The sequence below is a fragment of the Athene cunicularia genome, assembly GCF_003259725.1.
Source record: "Athene cunicularia isolate RWA chromosome Z unlocalized genomic scaffold, athCun1 chrZ_part2, whole genome shotgun sequence".
Taxonomy (NCBI): domain Eukaryota; kingdom Metazoa; phylum Chordata; class Aves; order Strigiformes; family Strigidae; genus Athene; species Athene cunicularia.
Genome location: NW_020799143.1, coordinates 19,247,739 through 19,256,943, shown reverse-complemented (window position 1 = coordinate 19,256,943; position 9,205 = coordinate 19,247,739). Strand labels below are relative to the sequence as shown.

Below are 9,205 nucleotides of genomic sequence, written 5' to 3'. Positions count from 1 at the left end.
AAAAAAAAAAAAAAAAAAAAAAAAAAAAAAAAAAAAAAAAAAAAAAAAAAAAAAAAAAAAGTGACTGCGGAATCTTCGCGATGTTGTTTTGTTTTTCTTTGCTTGTTTGTTTTTGCTTTGGTTTGCTTTTATCTGTACGGTAAATCATGGAACGCAATGATAATACATCTCAGTGGGTCCCCTTAGAATCAAGTCCCTGGTACTAGGGATCAGAGTTCCTAACTCCAAGCCTGAAACGAAAACCCTGATTTAACTGAAGTGTATCCATACAAAATTATTCTTATCGACCTCAAAAATCAAAATGGGATATATCTCGAAGGGAGATACTTGTAAGTTAAATACGGACCTGACAAAGTAGATTTATTCTTTACTACATGAATTATCAGATGAAGTTCTATTAGGTCTGTTATGCAAGAGATCGTAGGTATCTTGATCTCTTTTGGTCTGAAAAAGTTAAGTATCAATATAGGAGAGAGTCACAATTAAGTTTCCACTCTAAGTGGAAACTGGCAGAGCTTTACTCCTGGGAACAAGCTGAGAGGTTTACAGGAAGCAGTTCTTGTGGTTAGTCTCTTTCAAAATACCTGTTTAAACTGAAACTGAGAAAGAGATGAAGAATCTGCTCTGCCAATACTGAAAATATTTAGATTTACCTGATCATGGTGAACTTTATATTCATTCACGGTGGTGAAGACAGAGTCAGTTAAAAAGTTCATACTGAATTCCCAAGGTATTAGTTGGTTTTCATATTCTTGACCATTGCATTTATGAAATTTATATACTGCATGCAAAGTTGTAAATACTCATTTAGGATACTCATTTAGGGCAATTTCTTAGGATCCTATTCACAAACTCTTAACAATTGCTTATTTTTTACTGCACTTATATCACCATATCTTACAATATAATTTACATGCTATCCATCTTTTCACTTCAGAAGATCAGGAATTTACAGTGGCATATTTTCTTTATAACTGAGATTTCAGCAGATGTGGTGGGCAGCAGACAACAGTCTTTGTGACTCTTCCCTGTGGATTTTCCCATCAGCCATCTCTTCAACCTGTTCATCATGCTCAGAAGTTTCTGAGGTAATTGCAATAAAATAACTCTTAGAAAGCATGGGGTCTTCATCTCATTTTTCTAATGGGTACAATTTACAGTGAAGAATTAATTAGCTCCTGGCTAGTGCTTGTGGCTTTAGAACAGCAACTGGAAGAAAGAGGAGAGATTCCATCTACTTTGTACTTGGTGTATTACAGCCAAGACACTTTTTTTTTTTTTTTTTTTTTTTTTTTTTTTCAGGAGCAGAAGCTAGGTGAATTTGAGGAGAGGCAATGACTCTTTTTTTCATATTCCGAGTCTTGTTGTTCTTGGCTATGCCAATATGATTTTTAGATTTAATTGTTGTAAAGCTGCATCTTAACACTAGTCAAAGCTTTTACAGGTAAATAACAAGCTTTCTGCTGCTAAGCAGTGCCTTCAGAATACCTTACACTGTTGCACTAAGTACTGGCAAAAATTTATTTGGAATTTATGTAGTGCTTTTGAGAAGGAGGAGAAACTGAAATGCCACTATTCTTAATTTGATTTTGATTTTGTTTACAAAGTTTTTTTAGTCTAAAAAACACAGGTAATTTGGGCCCTGGATTTCATTTATTTTTCCCTCTATTGTATGGAGTGGCAATTTTTATTAATCTATTTTCAAAAGTTCATGTAGGCTTTTAATTATTCATCCATCTTGGTCCAATATAGTCTATGTATAATGATGTCTGAGCTAACTTCTTCACTATCTGGAACAAATTGTTAAATTTGCATCCTAAGTATTGTTCTAATACTTAGGATGCAATATTGTCTGCTAAGCAGTAGTAATGGTGACAATAAAATGATACATATAGTAAACATATGTGGACTCCAGTGAGCACCAGGCAAATTATAAATACCTTATTCCAAAATGTGTGGCTGCTTGAAACTGTTATATGTTGAAGCAGGTGTAGAACACCTGGGAAAGCCACCTGATCTGAGGTCATACAGGAATTCATAGTATATTTAAAAACTGAACACAGCTTTAGTAGTTAAATAAACTGAGTGATACAATTCAGCCCACTACTCTTGCAAGATGGCAGTTAGCCTAGGTTTCAAAGAGCCTTTAATGGGATTTTTCATTTGAGTGCTTCAGAGGAAATGTTGAGAAAAATCCAGGTGAAAGAGTTAAAATACAATCAATAAGGTGTTTTGCTTCAAAATGTAAACAAATATAGAAAAAAAAAATTGTTAATATATTTTCACTACAAACAACAATGCGAAAATGCCTTTCAGAGTACTTGCATTAGCATCTTTCCCAAGGCTCTTTGGATGACAAATATTCTAAGACAATATTTAAGGTCACATAGTTTTATCATTTTAATAATTTTCAGTATATTCATTAGAGCTGTAGCAAGCTATGCCTAATTTAGTTGCTTCATTAAAAATTACTGAATAGAAAAAACAGTCAAAACAATCTGTGTCTGTAGGCCTCATTTCATTCCTCTGGATATCAATGGCTAATTTGTGTTGGCCTGAAAGGAAGCCAGATGCATCCTATAGCCAAATTTATTCCTTAGATTCAATAGGAGCAAGGTTGGTCACAGTTTTCTTCATCTTCCCTGTCTCATTGCCAGACATTCCTAACTTTATGTAAGTCATGAGAAAGACTTTCTGATTTTTCATTTTATGACTTCTGCACAGAATTATTGTCAGACTTGGGAATCTGAACTTCTCCCATACATTCTTCACTTTAGACTCACTTTCTAAATTCTTTCCCATTTCTTTATGCCTGCAATCTGAAAGCATGCACATACACTATACTGTGTTTATATCCTATAAAGCCTTGTAACTATCATGAAATTTCAAACTGTTTTCACTGGATATTATTTAATTCAGGTACTGTGTATTTTTTTCCAAACTAGTAAAATTGTTTTAAAAGCAGCCCTAGAAAATCCTGACACAATCAGAAACAATATTCAGTAATTGAAAATCTTTAATTATGCCAATTTAGTTTTAGAAGCTAAGAGTGTAATGCATTATGCATGACAGGATAACCACAAACTCGGAAAAATCAAAATGAAAACCCACACCTGATTATTTTCTCTATCTTGTGAGATGAAAAGCAATCTCTAGGATTCTCACCTCCTGTAAGGAAGGAATCTCACCTCCTGTAAATACTTTATGTCATTTTAAAACGTTTTCTGTAATACTGCAAATTTATTATAAAATTTACATTGTTGATTTTTTTTTCTTAAAAATGCTTTGATTTTTTTAAGCAAAAATGTTATTGAAGCCTCATTTCATTACATATATTATTCCCTGCCCTGATGGCAGAAGTTGTATAGTGACTTATCCCTGCTTTAGTTATAGTGTCAATCACTGGATCAGTGTAAAAATGTCTCACTTAAATACATCTTTGAACAAGAATGGATACTAGGTGAGAATCCTCACACCAACACCACCCCCTCACCCACCTCTCCCAACCTTTACCTAAAATGGTCAGCAACTGAAAAGACTGGCTGTAAGTATATAATTGCTGGTCTGAGTTGCATTAACCCTAGACCACCACAAACCTAAAAATGATAGTTTAGGTCGTAAAACTCAGACAGAGAAGAAACTAAGCAGTACTCATGCCCAAATAACCTGATATTTGGTCTGGAAAAACTGCAGCATATTGAAATGTTGATGAAGTGAGGATGCAGCAGTGAAAGACTGTCCTCCTGAAGAAAAAGCTGCCGAGAGGCAATGACCTTCTGACATTTGCATCCACATTCTCCTTCCTTGGCAGGGCCAGGCACTCCTAAACTGTTTTGAGGCAACCCAAGAGCAAGAATGGGCTTTAGCAAAGGGGACAGGAAGATGAGAGTTGACAGGAATATAGGGGCAAAACAAAATGCTCTAGGAAAGAAGTAGAAGGCAGAAGACGTACCTACCGATCACTGCTTCACATCCTCCTACTGACACCCTCTGAGGCACCAGGCACTAGAGGTTGGGAATAAGATGATTCTCTGAATGTGTATTGCTCTCATGCTGTTGTTTAAAAAGTGAGGTTATAACCAGAGGTTTTCCACTGTAAATGGATGGTGACCTTCCAGCTAAACATTGTTTTCGTCTCATGGAGGCTGTCTGATTTTTAAAATTTGTAATGTTGTTTCACTAGAATAAAGAAAAACTCAGAAAACAAATATTCAGAAAACAACCATTTTTTTTCTTTGTACGCATAAAAGGTAACTATTATTTCTGAGCTAGTGTTTATTTAGAAAATTATAGCTTTTGATTCAGTCCATTTTGATGAACTACCTATTTACATGATTTTAAAAAATCAATCCTTCGCTATGGGATGGATTAAAAAAAAAAAAGCACATACATATCAGTAATCCTCTTCTGAAAAAGGTAAAATTAAGGGAAGCATTAAAAATGTTTTCATTTCAACACAGGTTATGACTGAAAATGGAATCTGGAATACAAAGAATGACAGCAATAAGAAACAGAAAAATTTTGAAAAATTTAGAGGGTCTAACATCCTGGACTTCACAAGAAGGATGAAACACACTGACAGGGGGTAATCTGTAACCTTTGCTTAAACATTTGGTAATTTATTAGTATGTTACAATAAATTAGTACCTGCAAAACAATGACAGGCTTAAAAGAAAAAGTTTGTTCGGACTTACCATTTTGAAGTGGCTGTATTATGTGGTTTTGAACTGAAAAAAAAAAAAAAAGACATATTTCTTTCAAATTTTCACTGAACTGAGAAATGTTTAGGTGTCAATGTTTTGTCTTTCTTGTGGCTTTTGAGGTATTCATATCTGGGGTTCCATTTTAGATTAATCTCCCATGCACATTGAGTCTACGTCTGTGCTCCTCAGCTTTAGCTGTAGCTCATAGCAACAACTGCCTTTAAGGATGCTTAAGGGCTTCTATTCTAAAGTGTCTTTTTAGTTTCTTCCAACTTTTATACATTTGTTCTCTCTTTCTTTCTTTCTTTCAGGACCAAAGGAATTTATAGAATGACCTGATGCCGAAACAGTCTTTTCCTTCATGGAATATGCACCTACGACATGACAATATTCCAGGGCTATATACAAAATCAGTCTTTTAATTTTTTTTCATATGTTTGTAAAGTATTACTAAAAAAATCACTAAAAAAACCCGTTGTGAGCAAGTGCAACCTATTCACATTGCATATACTGCAAATACTGAGAGATGTATGCAGTTGGTTACCTCTTATTTTGATGGTGAAAACTAAAATTGGTTTCAGCATAATTGGCATTAAAATTGATGTCCCAAAATACACTTATTTTCAGGTAGTTGGAAAAAATATGCTTAAACACTGTCCAAACAGTAAGGCCAGGGATATTCAAAGTGCCCATTGTTGGCCTAGTTTTTGAAGCAGATGAGAATAGAATCAGGCTTTTGAAAATAAATATACTAGAAAGGAGATTTCTTTTTTTTTTTTAATGTTAGATATTTAAAGAGAATAAAAGAGCCTACAGATTGCTTTCCCCTATTTTTGGCATGATCCATTTACAGGCCAATGCGAAGCAAACAAGATAGTTACGTCAGATAACAAAAACAGGCTCCAAGAGTAGAAGTGACTATAGGTGCTCTCCTTTCATTAAAAAAAGCTCTTTCTCATATAAATCTATTAGCATCACTTTAATTCATGCAGTTAATTTTTCTTTCCAGTTCAGAGGCCAATCCCAAGAGGAAAAAAATGTCCTCAGCTCAACCCCCTATATGTGGCAGGCATTTAGCAGGTCTTGATCTCAAAGTGCTGATGTAAATGCTTAAGATTAATATGTGGTTATGTGGTTTTCTGAATTAGAATCTCTGTCAGGTTGCTTATTTAGCTACAGTTTGGATATTAAGAAAATCTTCCCATGTTGGCTGACCTAATATGGGAAGTGGAATTATTTTGAATATTCCTTTTGTTTTATACATTGTGGGTAACTTATATAGGATATATAAATATTTGTATGAGAGACATAAATTAGATAATAAACATTTCCTGCTTTAGTTCCAAAATTTTTTTCTTTATATTCATTGTGATAACATATGACTGTGACTGAGTAATTTCTATATACAGTGATATAAAAATGCTGAAAAACTCGTATTTGTGAGTAGATATGCAAAGGAAAGTTCTCATAAGGTATACTTGAAACTAACAAATGCTGGTATAAATTCAAGTTCTTGGCATGTATACCACCCCATGCTAATGTTGCTGTGTGTCGCTCTAGCATAAAAGCAGGCAATGCTCAAGTGTTTCAAGTACTAAATATCTTGGTACCTCCAGTATAGCTGGCTTATAGGTGGATAAATGCACAGCTTGAACACAAATAAGCAAGGTGAAGGAGCTAATATTAAATATCAGATTTCCAGGATGACCAGTTGCACCTGACAAACTGCAAATGTTCTCTGCTGGTATCTTCAGCTTAAATCCTAAGAATAGGAAAATTTAAAGCCCAGTAGGACACAGTGTAGCATAAAGATGCCAGAGCTAGCTTTAAATGAATTATTTTGGGTACTGGCAACAGTCAAGCTGTGATAGCAGAGAGCTAACTCTGCGTAAGAAGTTTGTTCTGCTGCATGGGCAAGTTTAACAGCCTGTCCTGCACTCCATTCTATTATTGTGAGATGTCTGCAACGCAGTATTTTGCATAGCACCTCTCATGCAAAATGTATCCAACAGAGTTGGAGACACGTGGCAAAAAGCAGTTAGATAGGCTAGAGCTACACTGCACTATAATATGCACAAATTATGCTAACAATATTTATGTTACCGATTTGCCCTTACTCAGAACTTTCCCAGGTGAAATGTGCCCAGTCTTGAGATGCATCCTTTCTTTCTGCAGAGAGAAAACATTCACATGAAATGAAAGAAATTAGTTATTTCTAAAGGAAGGCTACTTTACTATTTATAATGGGAAATGTAAGAAAATGAATAGTAAGTCTCCTAACACCTACAATTATTGCAAGACTCAAATGAAATGAACAAATTCAGGACTACTGCTGCTGCTACAAAAGAAAAACAAAAACCCAAAAAACCCCAGCAAAAATGCTGCAAGTGTCTCTCTTTTTGCTTTTAATGCCAGCCACGAAGAACAAGATGCCAATTCTCTAGGCCCATGGTGGGTTGCCAGTGCATTGCAGGGAGATAGCTTATGTGTCAAAATACATTAACTTTTTTGGCAAGTGAGCAAGGAATGACTGTCCAAAGGGGTATTAAGTCCAGTGACAGGAGTATGAATAGTAATTTCAACCAACAGACAAAATGCAGAAACAGAAACATCTGGAAAATATTCATGAAAGAACAGCAGGGGGACAGACTAACAGGACTGAATTTTCAGTACAATATAACTAAGAAATGAAAGATAAGCTTAAAACCCTCCATTCACAAATTAGTGTTTATAACCCAAGATTAGAGATCTTTATGGAAACAGAACAGTACAAAGATAACTGCCTTGTTACCACAACAAAGTACAATTATTATAGTGTTCATACTTCTGTTACCTTTCCAAAACTTTGCTGATTTGTAATCAGTCTCATTTTAGCCACACAAAATTAGAGTGGGACAGAGAATCATATTACTCTATATGATGCATAATACTGAAGTTTTAGTGTTAAAATTACTTGTTTACAAGAACAACAGGATAGAGAGTAAAGTGGGAGGATAAGTATTGATAGACACAAAACACAAGAGAAAAAATAGATAAAATTCAGAAAGAGCCTTACAAGCAATAAAGAATCCCTTGAAGCCTTACTTGGTACTGTATTACATCATGTTTTGTATAACGTTTGCTCATAACTCTGCCCAGAACATTGCAATGACTGCCATTCAGAGGGACCCTTGACACGGTTGAGAGGTGAGCCCATGAAAACCTCATGAAGTTGAACAAGACCAAGTGCAAGGTCTTGCACATGGGTCAAGGCAATCCCAAGCACAAATACAGTCTGGGTGAAGAGAGGATTGAGAGCAGCCCTGCGGAGAAGGACTAGGGAGTAGTAGTGGATGGAAAATTGACTGTGAGCCAACAGTGTGCTCTTGCAGCCCAGAAAGCCAACTGTATCCTGGGTACATCAAGGGAAGTGTGGCCAGCAGGTCGTGGGAGGGGGCTCTCCCCTGTACTCTGCTCTCATTAGACTCCACGTGCAGTACTGTGTCCACCTCTGGGGCCCCCAACATGAGAAGTACACAGACCTGCTTGACTGGGTCTAGAGGAGGCCACAGAGATGATCGAGGAGGGGCTAGAGCATCTCCCTTATGAGACAAGCTGAGACAGTTGGGGTTATTCAGCCCAGAGAAGAGAAGGCTCCAGGGAGACCTTATAGCAGCCTTCCAGTACTTAAAGGGGACCCACAGGAAAGATGGGGAGGGACTCTTGATCAGGGAGTGTAGTGGTAGGATGAGGACTAATGGTTTTAAAATGAAAGAGAGTAGATCAAGTTAAGATGTGAGGAAGAAACTCCTCACTATGAGGGTAGTGATGCACTGGAACAGGTTGCCCAGAGAAGCTGTAGCTGCCCCCTCCCTGGCAGTGTTCAAGGTCAGGCTGGACGGGGCTTTGAGCAACCTGGGCTAGTGGAAGGTGTCCCTGCCCATGGCAGGGGGTTGAATCTAGATGATCTTTAAGGTCCCTTCCAACCCAAATCATTATATGATTCTGTGATTCGATGATTCTATGATACTCTGATGAGATGAGATGAGAGAGAGAGAGAGAATGCTGATGGGGTGGAAAGCTTCTTAATTGTTCTGGGAAGTCTTTTTCATTTTAGAACTTGCATAGGTTATACAGATACCTTCTACCCTGTGCAGTGACAGTACTCTGACCAGACTCAAAGTGCTGGGAATCCACAGAAGTATTTTTTTTTTTTTTTGAAGGATGATTGTAACTTTTGAAAAAGATCCTAAAAGTAATTTTTTAGCTCCTGAAGAATCACAGAATTGTCTAGGTTGGAAAAGATCTTGAAGATCATCCAGTCCAACCATTAACGTCACACTGACAGTTCTCAACTACACCATATCCCTCAGCACTATGTCAACCTGACTCTTAAACACCTCCAGGGATTGGGACTCCACCACCTCCCTGGAAGTCTGTGAACTGTTAAGATTTTAGTTTATTTCCACGAAAGGAGTACAGTATTTACCATTGTTGGAGAGTAAATATTGCCTATGATATGA

General features: G+C 36.5%; 1 long non-coding RNA gene across 1 annotated transcript; it reads left to right on the top strand.

Annotated features, from left to right (window-relative positions):
• The first annotated feature begins 944 nt into the window (after window positions 1-944).
• Window positions 945-7,071, top strand: LOC113490157. The gene is made up of 3 exons (XR_003400166.1): window positions 945-1,088; window positions 4,461-4,585; window positions 5,015-7,071. It is a non-coding gene; the product is annotated as an uncharacterized LOC113490157 (long non-coding RNA).
• The last annotated feature ends 2,134 nt before the right edge of the window (window positions 7,072-9,205 follow it).